Source organism: Xenopus tropicalis, chromosome 1, assembly GCF_000004195.4.
Source record: "Xenopus tropicalis strain Nigerian chromosome 1, UCB_Xtro_10.0, whole genome shotgun sequence".
Taxonomy (NCBI): domain Eukaryota; kingdom Metazoa; phylum Chordata; class Amphibia; order Anura; family Pipidae; genus Xenopus; species Xenopus tropicalis.
The window spans coordinates 38,490,983-38,509,917 of record NC_030677.2 but is presented as its reverse complement, the minus strand read 5'-3'; the positions used below and the strand labels follow the sequence as shown (position 1 = coordinate 38,509,917).

Below are 18,935 nucleotides of genomic sequence, written 5' to 3'. Positions count from 1 at the left end.
TTTTTCTTGAAAAATATATACATGTATGGGACCTGTTATCCAGAATGCTCGGGATCTGGGGTTTTCCGGATAAGGGATGTTTCCGTAATTTGGATCTCCATAACTTAAGTCTGCTAAAAATCATTTAAATATTGTATTAACCCAATAGGATTGTTTTGCCTCCAATAAGGATTAATTATATCTTAGTTGGTATCAAGTACAAGGCACTGCTTTATTATTACAGAGAAAAGGGAATCATTTTTAAAAATTAGAATTATAATGCTTATAATGGAGTCTATGGGAGATGGCCTTTCTGTAACTTGGAACTTTCTGGATAACAGGTTTCCGGATAAGGGATCACAAACCTGTATAATTAAAAAAAAAAAAGAACAAAAGACAAATATTTGAGATTTATAAAACTTTATGTGACTTTAAACTAACAAAAAGCATGCCAGGTTTAAGCTGCCAAGAACCATTGAGCCCTTTGGAAGGTTTGTAATATTCAAATTTTAGAGTTTTATAGTAAAAAACACAAATAAATAAAATAGTCAGCGACAGCCTGTCCTTGACACATTTTTACGGGGAAGTTAAACACATTATTGTTTTCTTTTTCACACACATTTTTAAGTGGAACTTAAACACATTATTTTTCCGAAATCCAAGTGAGAAAATGAGTGCCAGTGCTCCTAAAATGGCTGGTGGAGGACTTCATGTTTGGAAATTTTTGAAAATGGTAATATGTTTTTGAAAATTTCATAAAACTTTCACCAAGATTCTTATCCAGAAAACCCAAGGTCCCGAGCATTCTGGATAAACACCCACCTACCCTATACCACTTATTAGGTTCTTCAGTTCATAAATACAATACTTAATAGATTAAAGACTTTGAACTAGAAAGAACACCATCCCTATAGGATCTATGGATCATGTAGGCATTTGCTAAAGAGCAGAGCATTCTTTTATATTATGCTCTAAAGCCTTTAAAGATCATAATAATTAAGTTCTTAAAGTTAATAATAATTATAATAATTAAGTCCTTAAAATGGTAATGGCAATTACCAGTGCAATTCAGAAAAGGAAGTGCTTAGATTAGAGAAAACAAATATAGGTCAACATTAAATATTTAAGTTAATGAAAACTGCTTACAAGTTTAGATACCCTTGGCAGAATCTGTAAAATGTTAGGCAATTTTTGGAAAACATGAAGGAATACAGAATGGCAGACTTGTGTGTCCTTAAGTAATCATAATAATTACAGAAACACAAGGATTGTCCTGGTCAAAAATTTACATATCCAGTAGCATAACTTTGTGGACACCCCAGTCAATGGAGAAACCCTTCTGTTTTTCTTTCTGGGCTGCACTAACTTTGCTACTAACTAAACCCTTAAGTGGCTGCAACAGTAAAAAGTATCTGAAACATGCAATTCATGTTAGACAGCCAAAGAATTTACAAGTTCTAATTTTTGCCAATAAGAACTGCAGTTTTTCTGAAAAGAAAATAAAGGGACTGATTCCCAACTATCACAAAAGACTGGGCATGCAAACTTTTGAGCAGGACGATTTTATTATTTCCGTTATGCTATGGTTTAACAATTGTGCCATTGTAACAATAGATTCTTTTGAATTACATTAAAAATAAAAGGAAGGTGTTTTGTCTAAACACTTATGTTTTCATAGGAAACAATCCATATTTTACAAATTCAGTCAAGGGATGCCCAACTGCATTTACCAACAGAAAATTTTCCAGCACTCATCATTAATGAAAGAAAACGAGAAGATCCTGGGAACATGTCTTTTACATATTCCATTCTGTATAGCGAGCCAAGATGAGACATATTACAGGAAAAACAAGTGTAGGATACAAACAACCCATATACCACCAACCAGTTCAACAAGTATTTACTATGAAGCTCATTCAAGCCCACAGGCTTTTACTTTAATTATAACAGAATAATGGTGTTCTCTCCCCTTGAACTACCTGAATTGGGGTTTGGTTCAGAATTTGGCTGTATCCTAATTCTTCAGATAAACCAAATCCAAATGGACAACTTAATGCAACAAATTCCAATACATAATTCATGGAATGTTTTTATTTTCAAATCTGAATAACCAAATTAGGATTTGGTTTGTTATTGGAATGACTCTTTTGAGGATGATTTGGCCCAGTCCACCAATAATGGATTTAGTGCATTACTAAAATAGAGCCACACAACAAAATACCTTGAGTTTTGTCAGGGTAATGCATTTTCTGCATTTTAAATGTTGTGGCATATTAAAAAGGAATATTTTATCTGTGGATTCAGAAGAAACAGCCATTTTGAGTAAAGTAAGGGAACACAGGTATGGGATCCCTTATCCGGAAACCCATTATCCAGAAAGCCCCAAATTACAGAAAGCCCATCTCCCATAGACTCCATTTTAATCAAATAATACAGAATTTTAAAACCAATTTCCTTTTTCTCTGTAGTAATAAAACAGTACCTAGTAATTGATTTCAACTAAAGGTATAACTAATCCTTGTTGGAAGCAAAACAATCCTAATTGTTTTATTGATTTTTTTAGTAGACTTAAGGTATGGAGATCAAAATTACGGAAAGATCCCTTATCCGGAATACCCTTGGTCCCGAGAATTCCGGATAACAGGTCCTATACCTGTACCATGTTTAACAATTATTTAGTTATATTAGCCTTTTGGCATAGGGCTGCTATAGGGCTACTTTTCCCATGGCTAGTAGCTATACATACTTTAGGGATCTATGTACACCGCCTTAAGGTTTCCAAACTTGGGCAAACTTTGATAGCTAACTTAATTGACAGCCTTCTGCGGACACATGGGATACCCTCCTGATTAATACCTCATCAGAACCAGTTACAACTGGTCTAGGATGAATTCCCCGTCAGCCAATAGCCACATGAGTTATCCAAGGCCAAGAGGTCTTCAAAGGCTTAACCTCCTTAGCCTTAGCCCGTATGATCATTTTGATCTGATCTGGCCAACAACTAAGTAATCAAACAGGGCAAAAATCAACTCTTTTGGAAACCTGGTCAAGCCAGCTTTCAGATGCCTCTCCTCAAGCCCATTGGACCATGGTGGAGGTGGAGCATGACTATGCAATTAATCATGCACTTTACACAGCAGGAACCACTTGCCTGCTTTTCAGTTATCAAAAAATGGTTCCGCTCCACTTTAATCATGACCAGATTCAAACATGAAGATGTCTTGGGAAAACTTAGAGCCTTACATGCATAGTGCTTCCAAACTCCAGCAGTCCCATCCCCTAGATTATACTTTCTCAACATTACCATGTACAATGAAATGGGGGCAACGAGATTCCCAGGTCTTTTGGGAGGGAGCTCTTAGTAGAACTGTGCTGTTTATTGTGTGCATGTGTGGGGAAGTGCAGGCTAATTCTGACTGAAAGCGTATGTTACTGAGAGTGACTGCATTGTATGTAGGTGTGAATATTTGAAGTTGTGCCAATTTCAATGGGGTTTTGTGTAGGTATGTTACGGGGGGAGGGGGGTCAGAGTGTCTGAGCTCCGTAAATAATATTTCCTTCAAAATATTCTAAAGCCTTGGGAAAGACTGAGGGTAAAATGCTGTATGATGCCATAAACTTATGGTAGCATATACTTATTAAAGCATACAGTACTGTGTCATGCAAATATTCTTATGGTTTTTCCCTACTAATAGTCCATGATTCACTCATGTTTAAACACAAAGACAAATGGCAGCAGAACTTATGTATCTAAACTTTTCCAGCCCCTCATTACTCACGGCCAGGCACGTTAGAATGTAAAGAAGTCAATATTGTTGCTCAGTGAATATCAACAGAAGAGAAGAATACCCTGAAGAAGGCATCATTGAGTGTTCCTACTGTTTTGAACAATGCCCTAAATCTATTTTTTAAATATATATCACCTGCAGGCAAAATTAGGCAGGCAGACTAGCAACCACCTACCGAATTAACTCTCCGGTCTACCATACTCACTCCTGTTGGGAGATAAAAAGGTGGGAGGCTCCCAATTAAACCTACTGTATGTCATTATTTCCAAGCAAGATCAACAAGATTTACTGTTGAGAAACTAATTTAAAAATGCTGCCAGGATGGGGTTCGCATTGGTGATGTGGTACTCTTGCCAATGGCCTCCATTTACCATTGTTCTCCATCAATGGCCTTCATGTATCGTTGTTCTCTGATATCAGGGTGACCCCACCATACTAGACGAACTTTAAATCTATGGCCATCTTTAGCCTATGTGTGCTCTATTCACACTGACATCAATAAGAGTGCACTGGGCAGAGATTATTAAAACATGGCTAAACATGTTCACATACTGTATAAAAAAAAATGGAAACATACAAGAACTATGCCCTAAAAAGACATTTCTTCCCTTACATGCTAAGCAATTTTTTTTAGCATCATCCAGCTGTGACCAAACAGGTCCAGCCCATGAAGCCATACCATACATGAACCACAGATATAGTTGGTCACACACTACTAGATTTTTCTTCTCTGCAGAAATATAAATGTACACTGATCTAGTCAGATACCATATTTTCCTTAATCATGAACTTGTACTTTAGTACCTGAAAAAGAACTTTATCTTCCCACAAAGGTGTCTACCATGCTACTTATACCCCTGTTTCCATAACACACTTGTAAGGAGATATGTTTATTGAATAAACATGAGTTTTTTAACTGTTGCAATACTATGTACAAACTGGCAGCACTGAGGTTTTGGAATTCATTCCAACCAGGGAACTACCTGCGTATAAGGTGTATTCTCACAACATTAGCTGCAATATGTGTTGCCACTATTTAAAGTAATTATAGTTATAGTTTATGCCCTAAACCAGCTACTACAAGTATTAATAAAGTAACATTGCATCCACATAGCCTCTAGTTGTTCAATGAGAATGCTTTGAGTTGCAGTTCTGTCTCAAGATAATTGATCTCACCGCTAGGTTAAGCAATTAAAATTAGAAAAGCACAAACAAAACTTTAATTAGACAAAATCAAAACAAAAGCACAGGGAAGATGAGGGAAAGCCCATAAACAACTTTTATTAATCACTGTTGTGTACTGAGCAAAATGCGTAGAAGCCAGATGCATCACAATAGAATACAGTTTTGATATTGGAATATAATCATACCAGAGAAAGCAGTTGGCAATAATGAAATGCTTATTAGATAATAATATCACAATTAAAAGGATAAGGCTAAAAAAAAAAAAAAAAGAAAGAAGATCTATAGAGCAGAGCTAGGTCATTGTGCTTCCGGATTTTAGGAGAAATGTGATGGCCCCCTGTGATTTGTTCCCTCTAGAACTTTTCAAAATCCGCAAGGGGCCAATACGGTCACCAAAGGCCATTTCAACATTTTGCCTGAATGTAATGTTTACTGCATAATAGTGATTGTATGTATGTATGTAGAATAACTATATGTGATACACAGGCTCTGTATTTGTCATTGGGCTCACTGGTGCAAAATTCTGGCACACCATGAGCAAAAACTATGAATGTTATTCAGCTGCAACCTCCAGTCCTGCTAGCAGAGAAATGTTAGAAGGGGCACTAATGCATCAGTAGGTAAGCATACACTTGAATCTGCCTTATATCCTTTCTGTGTAAACAAAAATGTCGATATTCACCTTGATCCAGTATGTAACGTGGTAGAGACCAAAACCAGAATCTTGCAGCATTCAGTAAATGTTTTTGGAGGTATTTAAAAAACCATTTCAAATGACTAGATTATCTACTGGCTCTAAACTACACTATATGGCCCCAAAGTTTTATACCGCTATATGGCCAACTTTATCCATATAATATTCTTGACCATACCTCCCAACTGTCCTGATTTTAACAGCTCAGCCTGCAGTCCCGGATTCTTACTGAATAGTCCCTGATTTCTCTTTGATCTCCTGCCCTGAACCCTTAAGAAGATATCATGTAATTAAATATGTAGCTTTTGGCAAAGAGCCCAGAAAACTTAACAAGCAACACCTGCACTTAAATATAATTGTAACGAATAAGCTAAATAGGTCTCTTTCTTTCTGTCCCTCTTTACAGCTTTAAAATGTTGGGAGGTATGTTCTTGACAGTTTCACGAATCAAACATCATGGCATCAATTCAAAGTGGTCTTTTCCTGCTTTAATGCAATAATGCCCCCATGCACAAATAGAATGGGTCCATATAGAATGGGTTTGCCGAGATGTGAAAAGAACCTGACTGGCCTGGATAAATCCCTGACCTCAAACCAACTGAGCACCTGTGGCACCAACGTGATGCCAAGCCTGACTGCTTAACATCTTTGCCCAAATGCACTAAAGTTCTTTTGGCTGAATGGAAGCAAATCATACCAACAATGTTAAGCATTTATAGGAGTGTTGTAGAAGAAAAGTGATGGTCAAATCTGTGGTTGCAGAATGGGACACTGGGCAGGCAGGTGTATAGATACCTTTAATAATATATCATTTCTCATTTTGCCAAACAGTATATAGATAGGAGATGTGCAACCCGAGGTCCTGCTGCTATTGTGAAATTGCAGCTGCGAGCATACTAGTGACAGCTGAAGTCAGATGAAAGGGCCCTGAACAGCACAAAATTTTATATAAAGACACCTGAAGGCAATATCAGCTTCCTGCACTTAAGAGCCATAAAGCATTACTTGCAAATGAACCGTGTCACTTATGATAATAGCTAGCACGATTTTCAGAACAAAGCAAATATTAATACTGGTAAGGTAAATGCGTGATTTGGATTTCCCAAGCACACACGCTCCATAGTGATTATCTGCAGTTACAGCAGTGCAATGTGAAACAGGAATACTTTTACATAAACTCTCAATGCTGACCTTAGTAAACCTGAGGAACTAGCTGGCAGCCTCTAAGAACCAAGGCCAGCATACAGGCAGGTGTCTAATATCTGGAAACCCAAGGTCCCAGCATAAAGATGGCCATACATGCACCGATGAAATCGTAAGAAACCTTGTTTCGTATGATATTCGGTGCGTGTATTGTGGCTCGACGAGGTGACCAATATCCCAAAAGGCTGCGGATAACAGTCGACTCGTTCATCAGCCAGGTTAAAAGATTTTGATTGGGCGCCATTGAAGGAAAGATCGAAAATTGAAAGACCGAAAATTGCTACGTGTACGGCCACCTTAAGAGGTATTTTTGTATTTTAGAGCACAATGCATTAAGACTACAGCTGTTTATTGCTTTCTATATAACATGTTTCCATGTAATAGACTGCATACAAGTATTACATAGAGAGAATCATCAGATATTAAAAAGAAGGGAAGCCTTACAGTATTACCATTTCCAGGTTGAGAGATGACTGCCCTTTAGAAGCAGATGTTTCCAGGCTGAATTGTATTGTAATAGTGAGCTCATATAAAAAGGAATTTATGGAAGTTCCTTTCTGCTGGCATTACAGCAACACTCAGGAAATAATGTGCAAAGAAATAAAAATCTATATGAAATTAAAGTCAAAATTAAAGTAGTTAGCAAATGTTCTCAAATTAAACTTAAATCCTTAAGTCCCACTCTTAATAACCCCAGAGCTGGCCTCTGTTCCCAGCAATGGCTATGGAGGGAACTCTGTATTATACATTGTTTAAAGGTGACGTTCCCTTTAAGGGCTTATACACAAGTGTTTTATTGCTATCTGAATGCATTGTAAGTAAGCTTCTTTTCCAAGCGATTCAAAACAGTATAATTTTCTAACAGTGTCATGTCGTAAAGAGTATTGTCAAATGCATTAAAATGCATCATATACGCACACTGTTACAAGATTTGTGTATGTATACACGCGACCTGCACCATTTGTACGTAGCCCAAGGTTATAGCAAGGTACTTTGTGAGTTTAATAGCTCTAAAGAATATTTACAAGCAGAATTCTCATATCCTCCTATTTACCAACCCTGCATTCCTGCACTGAAGCTGAATCCGCCAGTTAGCTCAGTGATTTGTTTGCTGAGCTCAATCTTGCCTTAGTACCTTCCCCAGTATGCTATTTAGACTAGTAAAGCGGTTGCGTAGAGCTAGGTCTATGGTACAAAATTGTCTCTTGAAAGGGTCTGTGCCAGCAGTGCAAACTGCTAATATAGTGCCAGATATTAGGTGTTGTTGCAGTCTTTACTCATAGAACAACCCATTAGGCTCATTCATATACCGACTGGTCCAGGCAGAATTTCTTATCAGTCAAGGACCAGTCACTGTGCATGTGCTTTCCAGCCACCTGCATTACACTGACCCTATCATCTTATCAATGCCCGTTATGCAGCCAACTGAATGTATTGCCAACTTTAGACTTGCTACATCAGCTGATCTATGGCCCTACTAGCAAAATGCCCAGCACCTTGAGTTTTATTAACACAGTGTAGAGTTTGTGAGTTCTGCACTAGCCTTTGGCCACCATTGGACCTCTCTGCCTTGCTATTCCCCCAACAACTATTAAGTTCTGTTTGTGCAACAGCTCCTGCAACATCTCTCAAATCACAGTGAGTGGCTTGACCAACACGTAATCTGGCCTAACTAAAGTTTATAGCAACTTGAACATGGCAAAAATAGGTTTCATACATGGTAAAAAAGCATACTAATCAATAAGGCTTACTCCATTGGAAACAATTAAACCAATAGGCAGTAAGTGACAAGTGACAATTATTACTATTAACATTTATTTATAAAGCACCAACATATCCCGCAGCGCTGTACAATTAGCAAAGGAAACACAGGAATCCTAAACCCACCATTTTCCCACAGACTTCATACAAGTTGTTCCTGCAAGTCATATAATGGCACAACTATGTATTCTAAGCAGTTACACTGATTTAGGTACAGGAAGGAGATAACTTCTGCAACATTTTTCCAATTCTAGTCATTATCAACAAACACATTGTCTTTCCTCTCTACAGAGCTGCCGAGAAATGAAGTACAGCCTGGCTTCAAGTTAAGGCCTCTGGCACGCTTCACTTGATATAACCTGAGCCAGTCAAAGTGGTTATTATGTATGTGACTCCTATAGTTCTATATTAACATCAGCAGGCACGACTTCAGCCTTGCATAGATGGCAGCAGTCATACCAGAAACTGAAATCTCACTAGTCGCTATGGAAATTAAATGTAAAGCTCATTTCTAAGTGGCTAGGGTGGACACAATTAACATTTAAACAGAATTTCTTTTGAACTGCAAATCAGGTCCCCCCAAGACGCATATGAATAGTGCCCAACTGTACGAGTGCAACTGGCAGGATGTGATTCTCTGGCTGACAGCATGTGTCACACTTGTCAGATCCTTGGGGTAAAGTGAAAGAGGAATTGGGGAGGCCTTCTCGGTACAATAAACTGACATGGATGGGCCCAGTCTGTATGAGCTCTGGCACCACTATATGTTCCTGAGCAACAACTCCCAAGAACCCCTGCAAGCCCAGCTGCAATTCACCAATGAAAAACTGTAGGAGCCCACAATAAATAAATATATATTACACACATATAAATATCTTCTTGCTCAGCTCCAGTTTAGGTGTGCATGTATATAAAAGCTATTTACAGTAACTACACCCCCAAATAGAGAAGGAGTGATTAAAGAGCAGAGCGGCCAGACCTGCTCTTCTCCAATCAATGTGGAAAAACCACTTGCACCAGCCCCGTATATTTAGGGTTTAAGTTCCCCTTTATATACCCTATTATTAAGCTCTCCTCCCACACATACAATCTCACCCCCCCATACAAAGCATTGGAGCCCCTAAGGGGGTATCAGTCCCACAGTATTGGGAAGCTCTTCCCGAATGGAACGCTGGGATTCATAGCTGACCAGCAAAAGACTGAGACAATCCCCTTCCCCCTCTGCAACAATAGTGATTGGGAACTACAGTGCATTGGGTTGTACTTAGCCCACAGCGCTAACCCGCACATAGCTCCCCTGAGCATTAGCGCACAGGTAACAGAACACAAGCCCTGGCTTCTCACCATCACAATGCGGCTCTCCGGCTGCAGGTGGATCCCGGGTACAGGTCACAGGCTGGAGCAGCGGTCTCTCATGGCCCCGCACAGCTGCCCGCCGGAGCCGGGTTACGGGAGGAAGTCCTACTCTCAGGCAAACAGCCGGCGCTGTGCGGTTTAGGGAGGCGCGTCCCAGCCAATCAGAGGGCAGGCTTCAGTGACGAACGCAGTGCGATTTATACAGACATACGGATTAGTGGTGGAGCTGCTGCAAGCTCAGCTGCTGCTCAGTGGAGTTCATCCTGCTCATACAATTTAGTGACAGGGATATGAACAGGAAGTTTTATGGGAGACCTACACAGCACAACAGTGTCACTAGCTGAATAATATAAGGAGTAGGCTTTGTCTCCCATCTGTATGTAAGAGAATAGGTGCATATTGCAGGGCCCCCACCACAAATAATGAGACTCCACACTAACACTTATCAAGAGTCCTTGTTAACATGATCCCATGGGGCCTGGATTTTACTCTTGACAATGGGAGCCCATACACACACAGATGCTGGCCAATTTAATCACACTGTGGGGCACATTTACTTACGATCGTTCCGACGGCGTCCGAATGCGTTTTTTTCGTAATGATCGGTATTTTGCAATTTTTCGGAAATTGTCGCGACTTTTTCGTAGCCGGTACGAATGTTTCGCAAAATGACGCGACTTTTTCGTAGCCGTTACGAATTGCGCAAAAAGTCACAGCTTTCGCGCCGAGTACAAAAGATTCGGATTCATTCAAGCTTCAGTATGGTGACTTTCCTTGGGCCAGATTGGAGCTGCAGGGTGCCATTGAGTCCTATGGGAGACTTTCCTTGGGCCGGGTTGGAGCTGCAGAGTGCCATTGAGCCCTATGGGAGACTTTCCTTGGGCCGGGTTGGAGCTGCAGAGTGCCATTGAGCCCTATGGGAGACTTTCCTTGGGCCGGGTTGGAGCTGCAGAGTGCCATTGAGTCCTATGGGAGGCTTTCCTTGGGCCGGGTTGGAGCTGCAGAGTGCCATTGAGCCCTATGGGAGACTTTCCTTGGGCCGGGTTGGAGCTGCAGAGTGCCATTGAGCCCTATGGGAGACTTTCCTTGGGCCAGGTTGGAGCTGCAGAGTGCCATTGAGCCCTATGGGAGACTTTCCTTGGGCCGGGTTGGAGCTGCAGAGTGCCATTGAGCCCTATGGGAGACTTTCCTTGGGCCGGGTTGGAGCTGCAGAGTGCCATTGAGCCCTATGGTGACTTTCCTTGGGCCGGGTTGGAGCTGCAGAGTGCCATTGAGCCCTATGGGAGACTTTCCTTGGGCCGGGTTGGAGCTGCAGAGTGCCATTGAGCCCTATGGGAGACTTTCCTTGGGCCGGCTTGGAGCTGCAGAGTGCCATTGAGCCCTATGGGAGACTTTCCTTGGGCCAGGTTAGAGCTGCAGGGTGCCATTGAGTCCTATGGGAGGCTTCCAAAATCATGCAAAGTCTGAAAGTTTCGCCCGCCGCTTACGAGCGCTCAATACGAAAAAGTCGCGACAAGATACGAGCGAATCGTAACGGCCCCGAAAAATTTGCGTCTTTTCGCGCAAGTCGTATTGGTTACGAAAAAGTCGTGACAATTTCCGAAAAATAGCAAAGGCGACGAAAAAATCCCAAAAAATACGAAAAAGTTGCAAAATGTTCGTTTTCCAATCGGATTTTTTCCAATTCGGATTCGAATTTGTGTCTTAGTAAATCAGCCCCTGTGTGTTGTCATTTAAAATAGGTTCTCCCTTCTTTCCTAGGCTCCCTCTCTACTTTTTCATTATAATAATAATAATAATAATAATAATAGTATTTACTGTTTATTGTTATCTATTACTCAAAGGGGCACATTTACTAATCCACGAATGTCCGAAAAGCGTCCAAATGCGTTTTTTTCCTAATGATCGGTATTTTGCGACTTTTTCGCGAATTGTCGCAAATTTTTCGAGCGCTCAATACGAAAAAGTCGCGACAATTCGCAAAAGTCGTAATGGCTATGAAAAAGTCGCGACAATTCACGAAAGTCATAATGGCTATGAAAAAGTTGCGACAATTCACGAAATTTGTAATGGGTATGAAAAAGTTGCAACAATTCGCGCAAGTCGTAACGGTTATGAAAAAGTCGTGACAATTTACGAAAAAGTCGTAACGGCGACGAAAAAATCGCAAAAAATACGAAAAAGTCGCAAAATGTTCGTTTTCCAATCCGAATTTTTCTCATTCGGATTCGTGGATTAGTAAATCAGCCCCATATTGTTATATACTACCAAAATAAATCACACCTCTGATATTGAATGGCTGGGAGGGATGTTTCCATTACAAACTATACTCAGCACCCTCCCAAAGGGTTTTGTTTGTCCACCTGACTCCTTCTAAACTTGTTTATTCTTTGGTTCTCAAGACTGACCAGGTTATACAAACATTGCATCATTTGCACAGGGATGAGAAGGTACTTTTTAGCTATAGTGAGGCTTCAGGGCGGGTTTCCACCTGTCCGCTGCTCTTTGGCCTATGATTTTGTCTCTCTCTGGTATGTTTTTCTTACTCTCTTATGATCTCAGCATATTTTATATATATGATGTCAGGTCAGAAATGACTAATCTGCTGATCGGGGGCTTTTCAGCCACTTGTGTCGTCCCTGAGGTAGACTAGCGGGATGCTCCCCCATCGCCCATCTGCTCTTAAGTTTTTTGCATCCTGGGAGGCCAAGGGGGTACCACATGGCTAGTACAGAGAGCGTAATAGTGCTATCTGCACAAGAAGAGATGCAATTCCAATTTTTAAAGCTTTGTGCTTCCCCCAGTAACTCCAGGGGATAGTGATGCAGCAAATCCAGGATTCCATTCCGGATTTGGCTAAATCCAAGAACATTTTGTAGGATCCTAAGTGCTCAGGCAAACGTATCTGCTCATATTGGAGAGAATTGGTTTGACAGTGATTGCACTGGACATTGACTAAAAAGCACCTTTAGGTTTCAACAGTATCTTGTCATCCAGCAAATGGCCCAAAATATTGTGCACCAGTTTGTCCACACATATATCTATGGATCTGGTTGTTCAGTAGTGAGGTTGAACATATAGCTCTTACAATGCAAAATGTTCCAGCATAGTATATTCATTTAGCTCACTGGTGTACCACCCTAAACATTCAGCTGATGGAAACATCCACCATGCAGAACAATAAACAATGGGTAAGCATTCAAGGAATCAACATAGCTTCTAACCACTTTAATGTTTCCAGGTGATCCCTTTCTGACCGACCAGCATCTGTCATAAGAAGCACATTTCCCATTCAAACGCAAACAAGGACGGCATGGATCACCACTGTGGTTCCTTTGAAATACTGACACTGGCTTTATATAAGGCCTTACCTAATCCTGTTGTGGGTGGGTATTATCCATTGTACTTTGTTTTTGTGTTATAGAAGATAAATATAAGTATAAACAGAAGTGAGAACTAAATGCAAAGCATTGAGCATGTCTGTGTACAGTTGGAAGGTAGGCAGGGAGTAAAGGATAGGGAAAATAATGGGAGATGGGGTAGGAGAAGGAACGGTGGAGAAAGGATTGAAAAGAGTTGTAGGAAGGGAGGGAGAAAAAACTATGCCCCATAAGACAAAAGTTGATAGTATTAAGATTCAGACTATGATTTCAACTGCCATTGGGCATGCAATTAACAAGGAAAAGTAGAGCCTTCATTTTACAGTGCACTAGAAAAAATGAATCACAAAGCTACTGTGACTTTTCTCAGTTATCAGTTCCAAAAGGATATTGTACATTTACTTTCAGCACCTGTTGTTCTTGCTTCCAACCATGGAGGCTAAACAGTGAGCCCATTGTCCCAATTCTACAATATTCCCTGCACAAGACTCTTTACATATCTGGTAAACAGGCATGCTGAACTGTGCCATTGTTGTATATATTGGTGAGAGTTTTATTGTCATTTTATGATGTTTCTTTTAGTAAAGTTGGTGGTCAAATGAGGCAGGAGCTTTGGCACGGATGGGGCACAGGCACACTCTTGTTATGACCAGTATAGCTATATGGGTGCTCCATGTACAGGCAGAGACACCCTAGGAAATATAATCAAGCATTACATGCAGAGACAGTCATCGGCCAATTATATATATATATATATATATATATATTGTTTAGATTTGTACTTTATTAGGAGATATGGCCCCATCCGCAGGGTTTTAAGGGTTAGGTCTTGTTTTTAATTTATATGGGTATATAATAAATGTGTTTACGTGTAATATTATGGAGATTTAGGGGCTGATTTATGAAAGTACTTAAAAAGTACAATCGCAAAAAAATCCTATTAAATACAATTATTTCTGATGTGCGTTAATTGCGCAAAAAATGGTATCATGGTCGTAAGAAAATATCGCGGTATCTGAAAGTTCCCAAAATTTTCGTATCCGAACGATCGTAAACAGAGCGAAAAACTTTCTGACTTTTATTCTTCAGAATCTTGAATGAATCCGAACCTTTCGTACTCGTTGCAACAAATTCAATTTTGTCGCACAAATTGACGCAAAGCAGGAAAAAGTAGCGGAAATTAATGAGTATATCGTAGAAAATACACACAGTTCTAAAACTTGGAAAAAATAAGTTTTTTTTGCATTCGAACTTAATCGTACTTTAATGAATAGGCCCCCTAGTCTCCTTTTGTCTTTAGTTGATAAAGCATTCAGCCCCCCTGACTACCTTAAGTCTACTAAAAAATGATTAAATATTAAATAAAATCAATAGGATTGTTTTGCCTCCAATAAAGATTAATTATATCATATATGGAATCAAGTACAAGGTACTGTTTTATTATTACAGAGAAAAATTTAGTTTATGGGAGTCTATGGGAGGTGGCCTTTCAGTAATTCAGAGCTTGTTGAATAATGGGTTTCCGGATAACAGATCCGATACCATACCCTTACAAAAAAAAAAATTACAAATTCAATCTACGTCTGTTTCCTATATTTAGTGCCATTCTGCTTCCCTCATTAACAGAATCACTCAACTTGACACAATCTCCTCAGGACTGCTGATTTTTTTTTGTCTTCCCCACTCACAACTTGCTCTCCTGGCCCTATGCCTTCTTCTATACTCAAGCACTGTGCTGCTGAACTTACTCACATCGTTACTCCAGCTTACTCACATCTTTAACTCTTCTCTGGCTTCTGGAATTTTGCCCTCTCTGCCCTTAAAAAGGCCACACTAGTCCTGTCCTGTCTCTCTAATTACCATCCTATCTCCATTTAAGTATTGTGTTCCCCTTCCTACACACCTATAATCTGTTGGGTCTACTGCAATATGGTTTTGGTCCTGTACACTCTACTGAGACTGCAGAGTTTCAAATGAGCTTCAGGTTGCCAAAGCAGAAGGTCACTTCTTTATCCTAATCCTCCGTGACCTATCAGCTGCCTTCTCCCTTCTTCACTCCCTTCTGATGCAAATCCTGCATTTGCTTAGTAACCGCCATTAGGCTGCATCTTGGCTCTCTTCCTACCTTACGAAACAATCCTTCACTGTCTCTTATGGTAACAAAGCCTCCTCTTCAGTTCCACCTAATGTAGGGGTACTGCAAGGCTCTGCAGTTTGTCTGCTGTTGTTCTTCCTTTACACTCTGTCTGGGAGATTTCATCCGCTCATTTAACTTTAAATATCATCTGTATGTTGATGATATCCAGATATACTTATATTATATTCAAGCCCATCATTAACAGTTGAAACTTAGACTCAAATCTCTAACTGCCCCTAGCAATCTCCAACTGGATAAACCTATGCCACCTCAAACGGAACCTAACTAAAATTAAACTGATCATCTTTCCACCTAAGCCAGGTCCTAACCCCCCTTCCTCATCTCTATGGGTGGCACGCTCATTAACCCTGTCAACACAGCACATTGTTTGTGGGTGATCTTTGATTCCTCCTGCTCCTTTTCTGACCATATTACTGTCAAAACCTGTTACTTTTTCTTATACAATATTGCCATAATCTGTCCCTTTCTTTTACCTGTAACAGCAAAGGTGCTCAAACACCCTCTCAACCTTTCCTGACTAGACTACTTTAACCTTAAACCTTTCTTCCTTGCTGCTCCTTACATTTGGAATACCATCCCTGAATTCCACCAAAAAGAACCCTGCCTCAGTCTTTTCGAAAATAAACTCAAAGACTACCTCTTGGGACACTCACATAGCACCTGAAATGGCACTTATATTGCAGTGTCACCCACTGTAACCTGCAGCACTTAATATCCTACTATTTGTGTCTATAAATTACCTACCCACTTAGTTTGTAAAATACTGCAACCAGATTCTTGACTCTGGTGCAGTACTTTGGTACCATCTAGTGGCCATTTTAGAAACTGTATGTGATCTATATTGAACAAATTATTATTCTTACTTTATACAGCACTTTATATTTATAAATTATTCACATCAGTCTATGCCCCAGTGGAGCTTACAATGCCTATCACACACACACACTATGGACAGTTTTTTCAGAAACATATTAACCTTTCTGTATGTTTTGTAGTGTGGGAGGAAACCCCAAGGAAGTCCTACATGTAAAGGATATGTTAAGGTACTGCACATATTTAATGATGAACATCTGGTGGCAGAAGTCAGAATCTATTTATAGAGTGACTTACTAAGGGGCATTTTTTCAGAATTCGAGAAGGAAAGGCATTTTGGCATTTTACTGCGAATAGATTAGCCACATTAGTGCCACCAGAACGCTATATTTATTCTGCAGAAAGCATTACCATCCCTGAGTAAACAGCCCTAGAAGGTCCCTCCGTTTATTTAAGATAGCAGCTGCCATTTTAGCTTGGTCTCCCTAGCTTTCCGTGCTGCAGCTCTAGCCATTGGAAGCTAAGATCACACATTCTTATGGGAGGGGGGGAAAGGAGAAAGGAGGGGGAGAGAGAGAGCTGTCACTCATGCCCCAAACCTAAAGAAGCTCTAAAGAAGAGGAAGTCTAATGCAGAAGAACATGTTTATAAATAAGGAGATAAGAAATCCTGTTTCTTTTGATAGAGGACTCAGTGCAGTGTTTCTGTGAGTGCTTACAGCTGTATTTACATAGACCTTTCTGATAAAGCTTACTTAGTTTTTAATTTTCCTTCTCCTTTAAATATGTTTGAAACCATGAAAAAAAAAAACACATTTCCATGAATGGCAGTCATTTATCAAAAGATCTGAACTAAAAAAGCACGAACAAAAAAAAGGCCCAGAAAGAAGGGAAGGGACGTCTGCCATTGACTTTTACAGGATCTCGACAGATTTTAGATGGAGTATTTTCAGATTCAGAATTGTCGCAGTTTTGTTGCATAATAAATCTCTGAAAAGTCATAACTTTTTTTCCGTGACTTTATTGGGTTTTTGCCGTCAAAAAGCCCAACCCAAAAAAGTTGCAGTTTAGAAAATGCCCCCTCAGGGGGCCTAGTTATCATGGTGTGTCAAAGAAGAGTGATGACCAAATACAACACAAATTACCATCTGATCACCAGGCAGTGCTGTGTAAAATAACAACCATTTACCAAGCTGCGTATACATTTTTTAGCATAAGATTCTGACAAAAAATGGAAAAAATGTGTTTACCGTGAGAATTTATTGCTCCCTAAATTTTTCCCATTGACTTGAAAGGGCTATGCCATAGATATTACAACATGAAATACACCAATCTAATGGCATAAGAAAGTACGCTGCTTTTAATATTCATCATTTATTTTATCCTGTTTTCCAGCGTAACTAATTTCACACAGCGTAAGTATGCCTTCACACAAAAACTGCTTTTGCACAATGAAAGAAACCTGTATCTGGCCGTTTCTATTCTCTGCACTACTGGTTCTATGTTTGGCTAAACTGCTTTCTGACTATAAAGATTTTCATTCATCCAGGTCATGGTATATCTAGTATAAACAAATCTAAAGCAACTGGACTTGTTAAATAATCATTGAAGACGTTTCACTACTCATCCGAGCAGCTTCTTCAGTTCAACTGACTGGTATGGGAAGTCCTCAGCATATATACTCTTCCACTAATCCAATCACAATGGCACTTTGTAACTCTTCAGAGAGGTGACATCTGAAACTCACAGAGGTGTGAATGCTGTGGAGTTACTTTGAAAGGATTACCAAAGTATCATGCAACTCTTCAAACAGGTGTTACTTGTTAGAGTTGCATGAATGGATGTGTGAAGAGTAAAGGTCCCCATACGCGGGCCAATCCGCACGCTTGGCGATGTCGCCAAGCGAGCGGATCTTCTCCTGATATCCCCACCTACGGTGGGCGATATCGGGAAAATCCAGGCTAATTCAATTGTTTCGGCTAATTCCTATAACGACGGGTATAGGAAAAGTCAACGCAGTCCCCGATCTGACTAGACTTTTTAACCTGCCCGATTTCAGGCCAGATATTGGTCAGGTAGGCCCATTGGTAGTGCCCATACATGGGCCGATTAGCTGCCGAATCAGTCTAAGGGAGTCCATAGGCTTATAGGGACTAAACTGTTACAGTTCCTAATAAACCACAGAGATGAACCCACCTTCTCTCTCCCACATCCCAGCTATTTCTCCTGAACACTTCCATTGAATTTCTAGCTGTCCGGCTGCCCTGTCTCACTACAGTACAGTATGTGCAACGTGGGTCCCATATAAAACATGTATACAACTAGGCTAGTGGCATATGGGGTGTTGTGCTATGGCTGGTTGTGCTATGGCTGGTTGTGCTATGGCTGGCTGTGCTACGGCTGGTTGTGCTACGGCTGGTTGTGCTATGGCTGGCTGTGCTACGGCTGGTTGTGCTATGGCTGGTTGTGCTATGGCTGGCTGTGCTACGGCTGGTTGTGCTATGGCTGGTTGTGCTATGGCTGGTTGTGCTATGGCTGGCTGTGCTACGGCTGGTTGTGCTATGGCTGAAACACAGTGACAGGACAATGGCGGTCAAGAAGCCCACAGCTGCCAACTCA

The 18,935-nt window shown here is 40.3% G+C and overlaps 1 protein-coding gene across 2 annotated transcripts in view; it reads right to left on the bottom strand.

Annotated features, from left to right (window-relative positions):
* The window catches only part of atp10d (ATPase, class V, type 10D), a 48,259-nt gene extending 38,103 nt beyond the window's left edge, over nt 1-10,156 (bottom strand). The window contains exon 1 of one of the 2 annotated variants that reach the window (XM_012962563.3): nt 9,955-10,156. The gene's annotated coding sequence lies outside the window, so the exon portion shown is untranslated. 2 annotated transcript variants of the gene reach the window in all.
* Between the last annotated feature and the right edge of the window lie 8,779 nt (nt 10,157-18,935).